General features: G+C 38.0%; 1 protein-coding gene across 1 annotated transcript in view; it reads left to right on the forward strand.

The window, feature by feature from the left end:
* Positions 1–18132, forward strand: part of LOC150083758 (uncharacterized) — a 999111-nt gene extending 980979 nt beyond the window's left edge. Inside the window, exon 31 of the mRNA XM_090377461.1 lies at positions 18084–18132. The gene's annotated coding sequence lies outside the window, so the exon portion shown is untranslated. The remainder of the gene's footprint in view (positions 1–18083) is intronic.
* The last annotated feature ends 634 nt before the right edge of the window (positions 18133–18766 follow it).

Below are 18766 nucleotides of genomic sequence, written 5' to 3' on the forward strand. Positions count from 1 at the left end.
AAATATCAAAATGATATTGACATTAGGTATTTTAAAGATGAAATTGTTCATTTTATTGCATTCATAAAAGGAGAAAATTTCGCCAATCCTGTTGACATGTACAAATTATTAATTGGGGGTTTGCAATCTACATTTCCGAATGTAGAAACAATTCTTAAAATATTTTTGACAATTCCTATTTGCAACGTGAGTGGTGAAGTTCATTTTCAGTTCTTAAAAGAGTTAAAAATTACTTACAAAATTCCTTATCTCAGTTGCATTTAAGTCAATTGTCAGTGATGTTTATAGAAAATGATGTTGTTCGGTTATTAGATTACGAATCTATAATTGATAAATTTGCTAAAGCTAAAGCGAGAAAAGTTCCTATTTAGTTTAATTTTTATATTTATTTAAGTGTATAACAATCAGGACATTTTGAGGATAGCCAGTGCTACCTTTGTGTCAATGACAAAAACATAAATTGAAAAATTAAACTTATCATTGGCTATGCTGAAAAAATCCCCATTTTTACACGCCCATTGACATTGGTACAACTACCATCTAATTAATACAATAACAAACATGATGTTATTTTATATTTGAATATATTTAATGTTTAATAAACAGACTGATAACTATGTTGTTTCAATGTATTTTTGTATTAATAATTCAATTTATGCACTTTTATAAAAAAAATCCACCTCGACCAATAATGATGAATAAAAGAGTAAATATAGAGACAAATTTCAGTTATATAATCTAAAATTTTTGCTACCTCTTAAAAGTTGCAACTTGCAAGATAGGTAGGGAAGGTCACAAATAAAATATGGTGCTACTATAGCCTACATTCTATGCGTGATCTGCATTCTACCGTGATACCGTGCAATTTACAGGAAGGGACTGCAAGCCCATGCGCTCATGCTACATACCTTCTGTTCTGCACCCCTGCCTGTAGGTTACAGTGGGACCATGAATTCATATCATATCGGCGCGGTGTACGATTTAACTATTTTATCGCTTTGATTTGGAGATTTGTTGTTTTCGTGTATTAATGTTAGATTTGGGAGGAATGGTAGTTGTGTCATTTTTTCATTTAAACGTTAGTTAAAATATGTATGAAAGAATTGTGCAACCAAAATGATTAAAACCACAACACCAAATCGAGAGCGCGTGCTATAGTAAAAACGTGCACGTAGAATGCGCACCGTAGTAGTACTGAAAATATTTAGGGGGGGGGGCCTCAAAATTGAATTGCGCCTGGGGCCTCTCAAGTGATAAATCCGCCACTGTCTAGATTTAAATTATTTAATTATTCGATAAACCATTATCCATTACTACCACTACATTTCGATTAATATCAATACATTATTCATATTAATTAATGTAATAAGTTATGAATTAGTTATTAATTAGCTATTCAGTAGTTTTTTTTTAACATTTCATTAAATATTTCCCAGTTGTATCAATTATGATAAATTATCTTAAATGTTCTTTCGGAAATCAATGGAATTGCACTCCAGCTTTGTTACAAAAGAAACTTCTTTCTGTCCATGATGTCAGTAGACAATACTATCATGGACAGAAAGAAGTAATTATAATTATACATACACAAATAATTATAATTATACTAACAAAAAAAGCAATATAAATCGAACTTGCTACGCTCAATTAACACTAACCAAATCCAAATACGGTAATGGCTTTATTAGCATTAGGCATGCACACTAGTACTCTCTGGGTTTTGATGGCTGCATTAGTTCCATGTCCATATTGAGCAAGTGACTACTCTGTATCTTACTACTCTGCGATGTTTCCCTGCTGCATGACATAATACAGCACAGATGGCCCATGATGTACACAGGCCTTTTGTTTGCATTTTAGAACTCAATTATTTCTGGCTTTTTCAATTTTTCTAAGACTTTTGGATGGTATCACACTTGAGGTGATGGAGAATGAAAAAGATAAACTGTAGCCATTATCAATCCACTGCAGGATGGAAGCCTCCTCAACAATTCATGCTGAGAGAAATTGACCATAATCTGCCACGCTGGTCCAGTGCGGGTTGGCAGATCAACTGTATTTAGCAGCCAGGCGCTTGAACCCTGGTCTAGCTATTGCACTCCTACTCCTAATTACTCAGCTATGGCAAGCCTGAATGAAAAAAAAACCTGGTGGTAATTGTGTAGTCAGACATGAAGTTCTCTGAGCAGGGCAGATAGGCTGCCTGGATAGCTCATGGGGTTTTGTCAATGATGTACAGAATTTTGCTAGCAGGGATACGGAGATGATTATCCCATTGTATAAGGCATTGGTCAGGCCACATCTTGCATACAGGTCTGGAGTCCTCCTTTTAGGATGCAGAGAAGGGCAGCAATGAGATTGGTGAGGGGGAATGAAAGGGGTGCTCTTAACAAGAAAAGCTTCAATTCTGCAAATTGCAGTGTCTGGAGACTAGACACCTGCAAGGTGATATTACTGAGCAAGCTTGATTCTGATGGCATTCTTCCTCTTGCTCAGACAACACACGAGAAGTAATAAATTTAAATCTAGGCGTGGTTGCAAAATAGATGTGTGGAAATTTGCTTTCAGCCAAAGGGGTAATTGATTGTCAGAACACGCTTCCATCTGGTATTTTTGAAAGTGAGTAATTTAAATGAATTTAAGGAAAAATTAACAAATTAAGGGGGGGATGAACAGGTGATGTGGGAAAGTTTTTTTTTTTTTTTTTTTTTTTTGCTGATACCACATAAGCTTGTTTGCTCTGTTGCATTGCTTACCACTGCTAATACTGCCAGTGTGGCTTATTCATCAGTAGAAGCATTAGGATTAATCCCTAAATTTAAACCATTATACAATAATGCATAAATAATGAAATAACATTGTACCAACCAGCAAACTGTTTAAAAATAAATAGCTTTAATCTGAGAATTTAATTACATATAAATATAAAATAAAAACTAAGATCTAAATAAAAGACTGAGAGTTGTATAAATAAAAACACTAAACTGTAAGCAACAAACTAAAATTAAATACACATAACCAATATAAAACCTTATGAGAAGCTTTCAAGGCATTGTGCCTAATTGACAAAGAGGCACAAAGACGCACTGTGCCTCTTTGTCAACTCAAAATAAGAAATACGACAGCAGGTCAGTATATTGACAGAAACATAGCCTTGCACATGCGCAGACATCTGTTGAAAGTTGTAGTTGGGGGAGGGGGAAGTATGAAATGGAAAGGGGTGGTGGTGGGATGTGAAAGAGAAAGAGGTTTGTTGTTTGTTATTTCGTTTTTAGGAGCATTAGCAACTAAGGCCATATTGCTCCGGGAATATGCGGTGGTCATTCCCTGACCTTTCCGCATCCTCCGTATTTGGTGGTGACGGGCTCGAACCCCGGTCTAATCAAGAAGCGTGTGCTACGCACTGCTGCTCCTTCCCACCTGGCTACGGAGGCGCCAAGAGAAAGAGGACATTCACCAGACCCTGCAAACCAAGTGTGGCTGGAAGTGGCAATGCAATTAGGCTGCCATTTCTCATCACACTGTAAAATAACAGCCACCATTATAGGATGCAAGCAAGCTCCATCACTATGATTAATGGTGGAATCTGCTGCAGCTATAGGGAGGGCTTCTGTCTATGAGATGGCAGGAGTTGTAAATGATGTGGATAGGAGCTCTCTGTATAGCTGCAGCGGGTTCCACCATTAATTGTAGTGGCAGAACTTGCATGCATCTTATTATGGAGGCTGTTATTATACATTGTGATGAGAAATGGTAATCTAATCGCATCACCAATTCCAGTCACACTTGGTTTGTAATGTCCTCCTTCTCTTTCACCCCTCCCTTTCTACCCACCACAATCTGCACCAGAAGATGTCTGTACATCTCCAAAACTATGCTTCTGCCAATATATTAACCTACTTTTGTGTTTCTTATTTTGAGTTGACAAAGAGGCACAATGCCGTGAAAGCTTCTCATAAGGTTTTATATTGCGTCCACATATTTTATTTTAGTTGTATACAGTTTTTAGTGCTCTTATTTATACCATTCTCAGATTAAAGTTATTCATTTTTAAACAGTTTTCTGGTTGGTACAATATGAATATACTCGAGCACTCGGGCTTTTTTCTAGTATAATGCATAAACCTGAAGATAGGATGAAAATCAATAGAATTCAATAATGAGTACCCCTTGTGCATGAATACCCTTTCCCATCTTTTGGGCATTTTTAAAAATAGTGCTTTAAAAGTTTGTTTTATAAAGATAAAATTTTATCAGTTAATTTATTGTTTGTTTAGAATAACTGATTTACTTTTTTAAATAGCTAAAATTATAAACAATATACACTGGTGTTCAAAGAAAGTGCATCACCTAGGAATTTCACATTTCTAACCCTTTTTCGCGATGGTATGTTACATTAATGACTAGAATCGCAAATAGAAATAGAAACAAAAGATATTTATTAATAGTTAAAGCTAAGTAATATTTGACAGGTGCTCTCAAAATATTCCAACATGAGCATCTGCAACCTTTATACAACAATTTTGGTAAACACAACAATTATGGCTGAGATGTTATTAGAAGCCCTCAATTTGCTTCAGTATTATCATTTTAAATGGAAAACATAATGAAAAGTTCACCAGGTGCAAACTAATATTTAGTTGAACCGCCTCTGGCCCTGATGACAGCAGCACACCATTGAGGCATTGACAAGATCAATTTCTGAAGATAATCAACTGATAGTTCGTGGTTCCAAACACGAATTATGGCTCAGAAAGCCATAATTCGTGTTTGGCTTTCTGAGCCATAATTCGTGAACGAATTTTGATTTCTTTCTGGCAACTGCAGATTCAACACGATGTCAACAGTTCTCTATAGGATTCAGGTTCGGGCTGTTTCCTAGCCAGCTAACAGTTGTAACGGACCGTTTTTCCAACCATTTGTTCACCTGTAACAAATGTAAACACATTACTGTCGAACCTCTAATGCAGAAATGAAACTAAAGTAACTTACTTACACTTTTTCCCGGATGACAAGGAGCAGAGTCGTCCTGAAAGATGCAGTTACTTGGCAGGTTGAAATGGTCTCTTAATGGTTGGCAGCAATTTGCCTTCCAATATAGCCAGATATCCATTGGCATTTATGGAACCTTTTATAAACTGCATGTTACCTACTCTGCGATACGAAATGCACCCCCATATATCATTTGGCTGGTATGGAATTTCACTGTAGACACCATACAGTCTGGATGGTATTCTTCACCACGTCTACGCGAATCATTTGACTCCCATCAGAGCCATGCAGGTTGAATTTCTTCTCATCCGAGAAAATAACTGACTTCCACTGCTCGGGGGTTCATTTGACGTGCTCCTTACACCAAATTAATCGGGCCTTTTTCATTTTTTGTGTGAGGAGGGGCTTCTTCTTAGTACAACGGGCTACAAGTCCATTTTTGAAGAGGCATCTTCTGATTGTTACTGCACTTGCTACCACTCCTGTATGTTCTTCCCATTCTCTTCTCAGCTCAGACAAAGAAGCTTTACGGTTTTTAAGGCATAAGTGCTTCAAAACGCGGTCCTGTTTTGGTGTAGAGACTTGTTAGTATCTGGTTCCTTTTTTTCTATCAGCAGAACCAGTATTCTTGAGTTTGGAAAGAAATCTACTCACTGTCGACTGATTACAAGACACTATAAGCAATATGACGGGAAGAACATCCTTCCTCGTGTAAAGCAACAATAGCACTCTTTCTTCGAGGCATCAACTGCACATAACTCGCCATCCTGACACAAGCAAGGAATGACTGCAACTCTTGCAGAACGTGCTTATATAGCTGAAAGTAACAGCTGATGCAATATTACATCATCACCTACGCGTGTCAATTTTATCTGATGCAGTCTATAAGAAATATTGCCATATACTTGCATTATTCAGACGACAATTACAATTTTAAGGGGTGATGCACTTTCTTCGAACACCAGTGTATGTACAGCATGGCAAATTGGGAGCCATACACTGCAAGGAAGACACAGACGTTTACTCTACTATCCTTCTTTTTAGGATTTATTCCATTATTACAACGATTCTCCTCAACCTAACATTGAAAAAAATCATTCCTTTATTATTTTTTTTCATTTTATTCTATCTTCCCAATCTCCTTCCACCTATCCTCTTCTATTCATGGCTGCTCTCACACCCTCTATCCACATCCTTCTTGGTCTTCCTCTCTTTTTCCTTCTCCATGGCATCCATTCCATGGCTCCTCTGGGCAATGTGTTGTCCTCCATTCTCTTCACATGGCCAAACCACTTCAATCTTTTCTCCTATATTTTATTAATGATGGTTTTTTGGGCATTCATTGTATTCCTTATCACATAATTTCTAACTTTTTCAGTCCTAGACATTCTTGCTGATCTTTGCCAAAAATCCATCTCAACGGCCAGTAGTTTATTTTTTTGTCTTTCAGTTAAGGTCCAAGTCTCACATGCATATTCATCCACATAAAAACTTTGTAATATTGCATTATATATTTGATGTTTAGTTTTGTTAATAATATTTTTATTCCATAGCACAGAATTAAGCATTCCTATGACCTTTCTACCTTCACCCAGTCTTCTCTCAATTTCCTGCACAGATGATCCATCAGCCTGAATAATTGCACCCATGTATTTAAATTGCTCTACAGTTTTCACCAGTATTCCATCTAAATCCAAAACATCTTCACTTCAATTCATGTATCTCTGTCTTATTAAAATTAACTGTCAGTCCCCATGTTTTATATTCTTCTAGTAACTTTCCAAAAAACTATCCAAAAAAATAAAGAAAGAACAATAATAATAAAATAAAATAAAATAAACAAAAGAAAATCCAAAAGAAAAATAACCAATATGTTTCTCTCCTCATGTAGATGACTTTATTTTCTTTACCCATGGAATTCACATGGGTATTCCAGCAATTCACAATTCCCTGGCTAAAAGAAAACTACCAACAGCCCTCTTCCCTCAGAATTTATGCGGTTTCTAGTTCTGGATTAAAAATTCAAATAAGGTTAAAAATTTACCTTAATTCATTTTATTACCCCCCCCCCTCCCAGAGCCTTATACACCTTAATTGATCCTCTTAAGGTGTCAGGTTCCCAGGCAGGCTACTGTTTTTGTACCCTTTCAAGAAGCTTGTTGTGGTTTTTAGTGTAGTCTTCTCCATACTTGGACACAGCATTCCCAGTGGGTTCTTACAGTTGTTTTATACAATGGAATATTACCTCCTTATTCCTGCAAGGAAATGTTTAATATATCTTTGATACAACACTGTGGGCGTTCCTGTACACTGCACACAGAACTCCATGTCTACTATAACTTTATATTTTAATGCACTAAAATATACCCACCACTTTTCTAAGCATTCCTGAACTCTATCCAAGTTATTGTGAAGGAGTGCTGCTAGACACTGGTCATTAACCACTCTCCCATTCTTGACATCACCTGCAAAGTTTGGCATCATGCCTCTGTCCCTTTGTTGACGTCATTTAAGAAAATCAGAAAAACACTAGTTCTAGAACTGATCTTGGGTGACCCTACTTCTGACATTTGACCAACCTGAAGAGTAACCATTTATCACAACCCTCTGTCTTCTGCATTGTAGCTACCCTGTAATACATCTTAAACTCTTACCTGTGATTCAACCTGTTCCAGCCTATACAATAATCGCTCCTGCATGAATAACTGTCAGAAGAGCTAACAAAGTTAGTCAAAGATGATTTTCCCTAAACAAAATTGTGTTCTGTATCCTCCAGAATTTCATTTATGTGTAACCATTCCTGTACTGTACTCCTGAACATTGCCTCCATGATTTTCCTTACTACTGAAGTCAGACTGACTGATCTATACTTACTCACTTCTTTCTTAGTATGTATTATGTATGTATTATTAACACATTGACACTTCTCAAATCCAAAAGAATATCTCCTGAGACCAAAGATAGCCTTATAATTAATCTCATTGGTTCAGTGCACTCTCTTGCCACCATTCTCAAATTTACTGGGTATATGCCATCAGCTCCAGAAGCCTTACTTGCTTATGGAGTTGATTATATCTTTGAAAGTTTTCTAATGATCTCTAATTTCAATATTGTAATTTTATACTGCTCGGCCTAATTGTGAAGAGTTTTTCATCTTTAAAGTCGATACGGAATACTTGTTTAATTTGTCATTAATGTCAGCTGAGTTAATTTACTGCTGAAGAATAGTTTTTCTGTTTGCTTGGAAAAATTGAAACTCTCCAGTCACATTTTAAAATCTCAAGCAAACAATTTTGAAGCATATTACATGTGTTGGCCAAAACAATTAGTTCATTAATGCACAATCTGTTGAATCATCTACTGGTCTATGTACTGTCACTGCGACCACAATATCTACTGTAGCTGCAGCAACAGTACACATTCACAGACTGACATACAGATACAAGTTACTGAGTTCTGCAACAAATACAGACCAATAACATAAAAATTAAGACATGCAACCATTTCATTAAATACATGATCATGTCACAAATGCAGCTCATTTATGAACCACAGCTTTAAAAGACAACATACCTGTCACTTATTGCAGTGAAGCATGTGAAAATGCCAACACAGATGGATTTGTTGCCTGAGCCCACCAATTGGGGAGCCATCAGGAGATTAACCAGTCATAATACCAAGTTATGGCATAGCTTGTTGTGTCATAAAGCATCATCAGCAGGTGGTAGAATTGGTTCCAAGAACCCTAGACTGTCTGTAGAATCCAGCTCTGGGTCATATGTACACCAGAAGCAACAGGAACACAAGTGTCAACCCAAACCATCTGCACAAATATGGATGTTCATACATGAGATGGCCCATAGAGGGAGTGAGTGCGCGTACGTACGTACGTACCACTGAATGGCCTTATTGTTGGTATGGGTGGCTTTCGTCCTGCTCTATGATGGTGATGTAGATGAAGAGCATGTTCTAATTGACAAAAACACTCAACTCAGTGAGGCACAGCTGGCAAACAGTATGTTGGAAGAAGAGGGTATTTTCCATATGGATTGGCCTGCTATTCTGCTTCCCTAGCTGAATCCCATTAAATACATTTAGGATACTGCAGCTCATACCTGAATGTTTGCACTGGAGATAAACTGAATAAATAAAGGCTAGTAAATCCAAACTACATATGACCAGATGGCTCAATGTTTATTGTGAACTTCTCATAGGTTGAAGAAAGTTCCAGAAGATGGAATGGTACCAGAAGAATGAGTGGAAATTAACCAAAGGAAACAAACTTGATTCAGTAATAGCAAGTGATAAGTGCCAAAGCACTAAAGCTGTGAGGCATTGGGAATAGTGTGTATTCCATCATGAGTAACTGCTGACAGTGAGAATATACCTTTATCTGGAAAGCAGTACAGGTTTACATGTGGATGTGGAACAGAAAACACAATTCACGCAGTAAGCTAATTAATGACTAGTCACTTAAGACGTATTGGATATGTAGCAATCAATTTCACACTGGAGAACTCAGCAGCACCTCATAATTTTGTAAAACAGCTCAGATGTTTTGCAACTAAATATGCTAAGTGGGATATGTTTGATGAATTCATTAGAGAAAGGTTATGGGAATTTTCTGATCATGACATGCAGTGCACTTATTTCAGTGCATGTTATATGAAGAATGCACAATGTGTTGAAATTATGAGGAGATACAAAAACTTACAGTAGTTATAAACTGGTCTGCGATCAAGTCACAAAGTGCATTTAGACAAGCTAAGGAGGATTACAATTAGTCTCTGGTAAAGAATACAAAGAAAAGTATAAAAGGCATCTTTACTTGTCTAAACAATAAAACCAAAGGGATGAATCAGATTGGTCTGCCAGATGTGAATGTTATATAACTTTATGATCCTGCACAGGCTGCTGACAAACTGAATATGTATTTGAATCTACATCATACATGAAGAATTGTTTAGGAATGGGGATGCCAGAAGAATATCAAATGCTAACAGGGAGCTAAATGATTTTCTGATAACTGAGAGAAAAGTGGAAGAGAAACTGATGAATCTAAATGTAAATAAGGCACCTGTGGCAGAGGAGATCTTTCCAATTATATTAAGGGAGGCATCAAAAGAGATCGGGAAACCTTTAGTCATAATTATGAGAGCATTCTTAGATTCAGGTATCCCCACGAGGTTGTTTGGTAACAATCTGAAAAGGAAAAGCAATAATAATTTCAAAAATGTTCCACATTAACTGTTCATTCACTTTTTTTTTTTTTTTTAACAAGGATGTAGGGAGGATATATCCCCTAACCCCTGAAAAGTTGTTTGGTAACAATTCAAAAAGAGAAAGTAATGATAATTTCAAAAATAACAATTAATTCACTTTTTCCATATTTAAACAATGGCATAGGGAGAGTCATGTTACCCCAGGGGCTCACATCTGGCAAGTATGGGCTTGGCAAACCCAGGGTCCTGAGCATTCTTTGCTTTCTTGGTGATTCCCTTCTACTTTTCTCTCTCTCTCTCTCTCTCTCTCAGGGTTATGTGGGAATTTTTTTTGGCTGATGCAGCATAAGCCTCAGGCTTCCTTGCACCATATGGCTAATAATAATAATATGCCCACAATGTTGTTGGGGAAAAAATATATCCCTAATTCTCACAAGGTTGTTTAATAAATATCTGAAATCTTAATGTGGGACATTCTGAAAGAATAATTTATAAAATGTTTAAAAGATAGCAGTCCAAAAAAGGGAGATGATAATTTCAAAAATGTTCCACATTAACAGTTATTTTCAGTCTCACCTTTTTTTTTTTTTTTTTTTTTTTTCTGATTACCAGTAGATTGTTCATTAGCATTGGCATTGGCATACGTTGCAAGAAAGCAAGCTTATGCATCATCAGCCAAAAAAAAAAAAAAAAAAAAAGTAGCAATTACTGTATATTCCAGCGTATAAATTGACCATTGAAGCACAAAAAATTGTCTCAAATCTTGAGGTCAAGTTTAAAATCCTGAGCTTGAAGGCATGCTTAGGGTTAGAAAGACAAATTAATATCAACATATTTACAATTTACACAAATATATCTTGTTGATCACCTTTAAAAGCCCAAGAATTTGTTCATCTTCATCAGAATACCAAAGTTTACTCTTCGAGAATTCAAAAAGTAAATGTTGTGTTGTTAATTTCTCATAGCAAGTTCTTCCATATTCAGGAATTATTTAAGCGGAAGCCAATTTGTCGTACAGAATTAGACATGAAACAAGGAATGGATCCATTGCATAATTAATTAAAGTTTCACACACGTGTAGTATCGGTAACAACAATGTCACATTGTCACCTATGCCTGTAGGTTTTGGTCTCATGCTCTCTTACATATGAGGTCCATGTCAATTTGCAGCAAGACTCCAAACTGTCGTACAACTTTGTACAACAGTTTTGTGCAGGAGACAATTTGGCATGTTGCTGTATGCGACAATTTGGCGAGTAGGGCAATTCATTGAATTGTATGCAAGAATTCAGTGTAAGACAAGACCAAAAATAAAAGCACTGTTCGGAAATGCATCAGCAAAAGAAGGAATAGAGACTCAAACTACTCTGTACGGGATGTCTCCTGTCCCGAGTACCAAAGATCAATGACACTTGATAGGTAGTCCTAACTCCATAAAGTCAACTATTTCTGGTGATGCCATTGCATATAGTGATATCTCAACTCTACAACTGACCACTCAGAAATCTCAAACAGTAGCAGATAAGATAAGATGAGTTGTTTCTGAAAACCTTCCGATATTGTTTGTTTACAGGAACCTTATTTTGTACAAAATCATGAGGGACAGTCTTCCAAAATGATGGGTTTTCTACGACATTAAGGGTAATCTCCTCTATGGTGGATTCAGTGAAAACAGTAATCATAATTTTCAACCCAAATCTTGATATCACAGTTACAGACTCCCTCTTCACAGAATGCTACTTGTGTATGTGTCAGCCATACTTTTTATATAACTTCCTTGTACTGTCCTTCCCCTTATGATATCCAACTGGCTCTGAATTATCTGGATGTAGCTCTTGACAAATTGTGCTCTGCACCAATTATTGTAACAACAGATGCCAATGCCAGATCCCCTCTTTGGAACAGCAATATGACGAACCTGCATGGATGGCTCTTGGAGGATTTTATCCTCTCATAACCTATGTATCTAAAACAAACCACACCAGCCGAGCACTTTCTTCTCTGGTTGGGTGAATCAAATAATTGACTTGTCGTCATCCACATCAGGAGTTAAATACATATATAACTGGACAGTCCATGAAGATCACACATGTAGTGACATAGAGTGATCTCCTTTACCATCTCTAAAAACCAAAATGTTCATCCACCACCACCACAGGATCTTCGTAGACACTCTATCAAATTTATAAAATGGTCACGCTTCTTTACGATTAGCCTTCAACGAGGACACTCTTGCCTCTCTGAATCGACTGAATCCAAATTAGTATGCTTTCCATGTACAGGCAGCCCTTCTCCGTGCTACTGCTGCAGCAACTAGAAGGAAGAAAATTCTATCATTTTCTGTACCCTGGTTTCTCACCTGACTGACCTGAGAAAAAGTACGTCGTGCCAGAAGGCTGTTTCAATGCTATCGCTCCTGGCCGGAGACTATTGTTACCAGAAAATTCTATCATTTTCTGTACCCTGGTTTCTCACCTGTCTGACCTGAGAAAAAGTACGTCGTGCCAGAAGGCTGTTTCAATGCTATCGCTCCTGGCCGGAGACTATTGTTACCAGACTAAAGAGGAATTATCGTGCACTGAAACCTAATAAAGAAATCAATAATCAAAAGGTTTTAATGTGGCAAGCTTTTCTTGGCACAACTGGAAATTCTAACCTGTGGAGTCTTCTATATAAAATCTCTAGAGATAAATTGGTTACAAATTTGTAATATGCGATAACTCGGAAACTTTGACTTGATCTGACAGTGGTATTCTTGATGGCTTGTTTCCTGTCAGTGACTTACCACTTTCAATCATCTGTTACCAAAATTAATTCTGAATATTCTACCAGCCTTGAAACAGACCTTTTTACATTATGCAATTTGCAAGCAGCACTGAAAAAACTCAGGTTATCTAAGTTTCCTGAGCCGGAGTTGATTGAATATGTAATAAAGAAGTTTAGTGAACTGTTCCCTAATGTTCTGTTAAATACGTTTAACAAATGTCTGCTAAATGGTGTCTTTCCCACATTTGCAGAAAATGGCCCTAGTGGAGCTCATCAAAAAGCCAGGCAAGCCACCTGCACATCCAAAATCTTTCCGTCCTATTTCCATCCTTCAAAACTTAGGTAAGCATTTGAGTGAATGCTTTATCATAAAATTACAGATTTATTTCATGATCAGAAATCATTTTCAACTCAACAATTCAGATTTATCAAGGGAAAATGTTCAGGATGCTTTATTAAAACTAAAGAAATGTGTTAAGAATTTGGACTCTAATTACTGTCTTCATTGATTTTGATGGTGCATTCGATTCCATGTGGTCGGAAAGTATATTCGAAGCTATGTGTGCTGTTAAGTGTTCAATGCAGCTTTATCAGGTCATCCAGAATTCCTTCAGAGACAGGTTTATCCAAAAATTGGACAATTAGTAGGTTTCTCTCACATGGATTCCCTCAAGGATCTGTCCAGGCACTTCTGTTTTGCAACATTATTTTAAATAGATGGCTTATCAGACAATTAGACTTTACTCTCCCAATTGCCTACACAGACAACTTGGTTCTTATTATTTCTGGATGTTCAAGAACTCAGCTTGAAACCAAAACGTCTACAGTCCTAGACATAAATGCTTCGACTAAACAAAACAAGCTTACTATATCTCACACGAAAACCAACATGATGTCACTTAACCATCAGTTTAATCTGGCCTGCCCTCCTAGTATTAAGATTGATGGCAAACAAATACCATATGTCTGTAACTTGAAATATCTTGGTGTTGTTTTAGATGACTGACTAGACTTCACTCTACTCTACACATCAACAATCGCTAGAGTGAGAATTTCAAAATCTGACTCGGGTCTTGGCAGGAAGATGCTCTTGCTCTACTACAAAGCTGTGTTTCTTCCAATTGTCGCTTATGGTTCACCTATGTGGTTTGAGCATGTTAAAACTGTACTCTTTTCAGCACTCAATGCTGCTTAGAATGATACATGCCTGCAGGAAAGTTTCTACTGATGTCCTACAAGTAATAGGTGGGACATTGCCATTAGATCTTCATCTTATATATTATATATAGATCGTTCTGTTAACATCTCAAGCATGCATTGCCGATTGAATCAGCTGATATTACTGCAAACTCTTTAAATGATATAAAGCAGAAAAACGTATCTGGTTGGAACTTATCAACATCTGGCAAAATCACATACAGGTTTATCGATAATGTACGGCTTGCTTCCGATCGGCGAACTTCATCTTGGTTCTGTCCAAATATCTACACGTCTTTTCTCATCACTGGGCACAGTTTCATCAAATCGAACTTGTTCAGCTGGGTTTAGAAAATAACGACACTTGCCTTTGTCAGTAGCAAGAAGCCTGGGCGCACATTGTCTTCCACTGTCATTATTGTGACTTTAGAAATTCCCTACTGGAAAAATTTCCACAGTTCTCACCTGACAACTAAAAGTTTTGATTGCAAATGTCTCCAATTTCAACTATTTTAAACAGTTTTCTATTGACATTTTCAACATTGGAAGCCAGTTACTGACAACTTCCATAAGTTCCAACGACGCATCATTATGAATGGATGCTTTCTTCTCGTATCCTGCTCGCCTTTCAGGATTATCCTTCGTACACTGGTGTGCAAAACTTAAGGACCAACACTATTTATGCATTCCTTGAGTGGACCGAGGTTCAAACCTGTGTCTACTAAATACGATAAATATTTGTATTGACGATTTATTGTAAACTCCACTGACTTGGTTGTCGTGCCGGGGTATAAACAGAAATTTTTTTTTTTTTTTTTTATTTCTAAAGGTTACAACCACAAAATCGTTACTTAAGGTACTCTTTACTGGTGAGAGTAGATTCAGTCTCAGCAACGATTCTAGACGTCAGCTAATCTGGCGAGAGATTGGCACATGGTATCACCCTGAAAACATCATTGAAAGGGATCGATATGGCCAGTGCTTTTCAACACTTTTTTAATAATGGCACCCCTAAGTAATTTATTTTATTTTGCGGCACCCCTACTCAATTTTCTGCCTGTTAGATCTGATTTTCTCTCTGTATGTATATGTTATATGATATTTATTACAATAATATAATTATTAAAATTACATTTCATAATACAAATTATATATGTACAGCATATAATTTTATTCTTTATATAGAGGTACTACGTAATCATCAATTAGAGATCACCACAAAATTAAAAAGATGCTGTACCCTTTTTAAAACGAAATAAACATATAAATTAAAAAATAATAATAAGTTTAAGTAACTGAAACCCAAATTATGTGGCACCCCTGGAATGTTGTTGCGGCAACCTAAGGTGCCGCGGCACCCTGGTTGAAAACTACTGGATATGGCGGTAGAGGTGTTCTCGTCTGGGAAGGGGTTATCTTGGATGGGCGTACACAACTTCAGATACTGGAAAGCGGTACTGTAACAAGTGCACGCTACTGTACTGAGGTAATCCTTCCCCATCTGCATCTGTTCCGAGGTTTCATTGGCCCCGAGTTCGTGTTTATGGATGATAACGCCACACCCCATCGCACTGCAGCTGTTGATATGCTTTTGGAAAGTGAGGACATCGTTCGTATGGATTAGCCTGCCCGTTCTGTGGATCTAAATCCCATCGACCCATGGGACGCTCTGGGGAGATGCCTAGCGGCACGTCCACACCCACCAGAAAATGTTCACCAGCTGAAGATGGTGCTGAGAGAGGAATGGACGATGTTACCACAAAAACTTATCAACGACATTGTTCTAAGTATAGACAGGCGGTGCAAAGCCTGCACCGACGTTAGGGGTAGCCATATCTCCTACTGTGGACCACCTCTTCCCTTTGTTCCATCTATGGCAGTGATGCATCTGTATCATGGCAGCCAGTGCTCTGTTGCCATTTTTGAATAAAGTCCCTCTATATCGTTTTGTTTCCGTTATTGTGTCGGTGTTGTTTCCTTAATCATTTCTGTACCTCACGAGGTTCTTTTGGTATGCTTTTACATTATCCAGGCCACTACTATGAAAAGCTACAGATGAAAACCTGACTGGTCCTTAAATTTTGCATGCCAGTGTAGTACTGAAATTCAAGAAGCCTTCAGTGCCTTATTTCTTTCTTTCTTTTTTCCTCTCTAATACGGGCAACTAGAGAAATCTGATGTCACCCACCGATTTAACACTGCCTTCGGTGGATGCAGGATCTGCCCTTTTTTTTGGGCGATTAAGTTAATACAGGCCCACCTCCTCATACTGAGGATTTGTTTTGTTTTTGTTTTTTTTTTTTTTTTTTTTTTTTAGGAGCATTAGCAACTAAGGCCATATTGCTCCGTGATATGCGGTGGTCATTCCTTGACCTTTCCGCATCCTCCGTATTTGGTGGTGACGGGCTCGAACCCCGGTCTAATCAAGAAGCGTGTGCTGCGCACTGCTGCTCCTTCCCACCTGGCTACGGAGGCGCCTCATACTGAGGATGAGTACCGCTTGCTGCTGCCTAGTTAAGGTGGCACATACAAACCAAACTATTATATTTAGGCCACCCGAATAATTAAATTCATCTGCTATGCTGTGTGTCTTATGTCTGTTAATTGCATGTGTTCTATTTGTCTGTTTTGCTGCGCGAAAAATCCCAGTTTCTGGGGGTAAAACCTTGCTATCTACGGCTGAGACCGACTAACTCAGCCATGGAGTGAAAAAAGCCCATTCAAGTTCCTAGCGTCATCGATGGGATTCGAACCCTAGCCTTTTCCACCCGTTGTGGGGAGGACGGTGACGATACCACTATGCTACACGTGCAGACAAGGTGGCACATACAAACCACGTGATTTCCATTTGGCCAAACTACAGCATACAGGGTAAACAATAGTGTACGATGAGTGGCAGAGTTGACTCTGTTCCGGGTGCCGCTGCTACACTGAATAGTAGCATGTAAAAACGTAAGGCATCCTCTCCTAACCAAGGTTCGTCGGCGTAAAAGACGCCGTTCTTCGCCTGGTGCAAAGAGCATGCAAGTTGGACGTTAGAAGACTGGAAGAAGGTGTGCTGGTCGGATGAGTCACGTTATTGACTTCACACCGTGGATGGTCGTGTACGGATTTGGCGTCAACAACATGAGGCTTTTGATCCATCATGTATGGTATTAAAAGTGCAGCCCGGTGGTTGTATAGTGTGGGGCATGTTTCACTGGTAGGAACTTGAACCCCTGGTGCATGTGGAACAACGTATTAGTGGTCAACGCTATCATCAACTGCTTGCTGACTGTACACCCCGATATGTAACACTTTTTCCCGAATGGCGATGGTGTCTTCCAAGATGACAATGCACCAAGCAATCGGGCACTTGTTGTGAAAGAATGGTTTGAGGAACACAGTTCTGACTTCCAGCATACTGATTGGCCTCCGAACTTCCGCCGATATCAATCCCATCGAGCACTAGTGGGACACTATGGAAAGGCATATCAGGCGTCTGGATACACCAATCACATCCATACCTGCATGCTGACCGCATTACCCACAGCTTGGTTGGCATTACCTCAAGAACGCTTCCGAAATCTTGTTGAATCAATGGCACGTCGGATAGCTGCTGTACTGAGGGCAAAAAGGAGGACCTACGAAGTATTAGGTAGGTGGTCATAATTCAGTGATCACTCAGTGTATGTTAATAAAAAATGAAAATGAAATGATGTAACCAGTTAATTAATTGATCACAGTATGGTTCATAAATTTTGTGGAGTGCACTAACCATCTTTATTTTCAGGCACGTTAGCGTATATGCATAAGGGTGAAGACACGTTATATATGTGTGTTGTTCTCATTGGGGAAAGCTGAAACTAAATGAATTGCCAAGGTTAATCTGAAGAAGATTTATAAAATGCTTGTGCTTTTCTTATAGCCGAGAAAACAAAAGAGAGCAAGCAATGAATACACGACATAAACTGAAGACAACAGAAAAACGAGAATTCCATCATCTACTGCAGGACTTAGAAGATGAAAATCGTTTTAAGATGTACATACCGGATGAATAAAGAAGAATTTAATTTCCTATATAATTTAATTCTTTTAGTTGTTAAAATTTTTCAAACACATCTAAAGATAGAATTGAGTTGAGTCATAAACCACATACACTGGGTTCAAAGAAAGTGCATCACCCAGTAAAATTGTAATTGTCGTCCGAATAGCATAAGTATATGGCAATATTTCTTACAGATTGCATCAGATAAAATTGACACGCGTAGGTGATGACGTAACATTGCATCAGCTGTTACTTTCATCTATATAAGCACGCTCTGCAAGAGTTGCAGTCATTCCTTGCTTGTGTCAGGATAGCGAATTATGTGCAGTTGACGCCACGAAGAAAGAGTGCTATTGTTGCTTTACGTGAGGAAGGATGTTCTTCCCGTCATATTGCTTATAGAGTGTCTTGTAATCAGTCGACAGTGAGCAGGCTTCTTTCCAAACTCAAGAATACTGGTTCTGCTGATGGGAAAAAAGGAAAGGAAGCGGACACAAACAAGTCTCTACGCCAAAACAGGATCGCGTTTTGAAGTGCTTATCCCTTAAAAACTGTAAAGCTTC

Source organism: Mastigoproctus giganteus, chromosome 7 (assembly GCF_048544385.1).
Source record: "Mastigoproctus giganteus isolate SK-2022 chromosome 7, ASM4854438v1, whole genome shotgun sequence".
NCBI lineage: Eukaryota > Metazoa > Arthropoda > Arachnida > Uropygi > Thelyphonidae > Mastigoproctus > Mastigoproctus giganteus.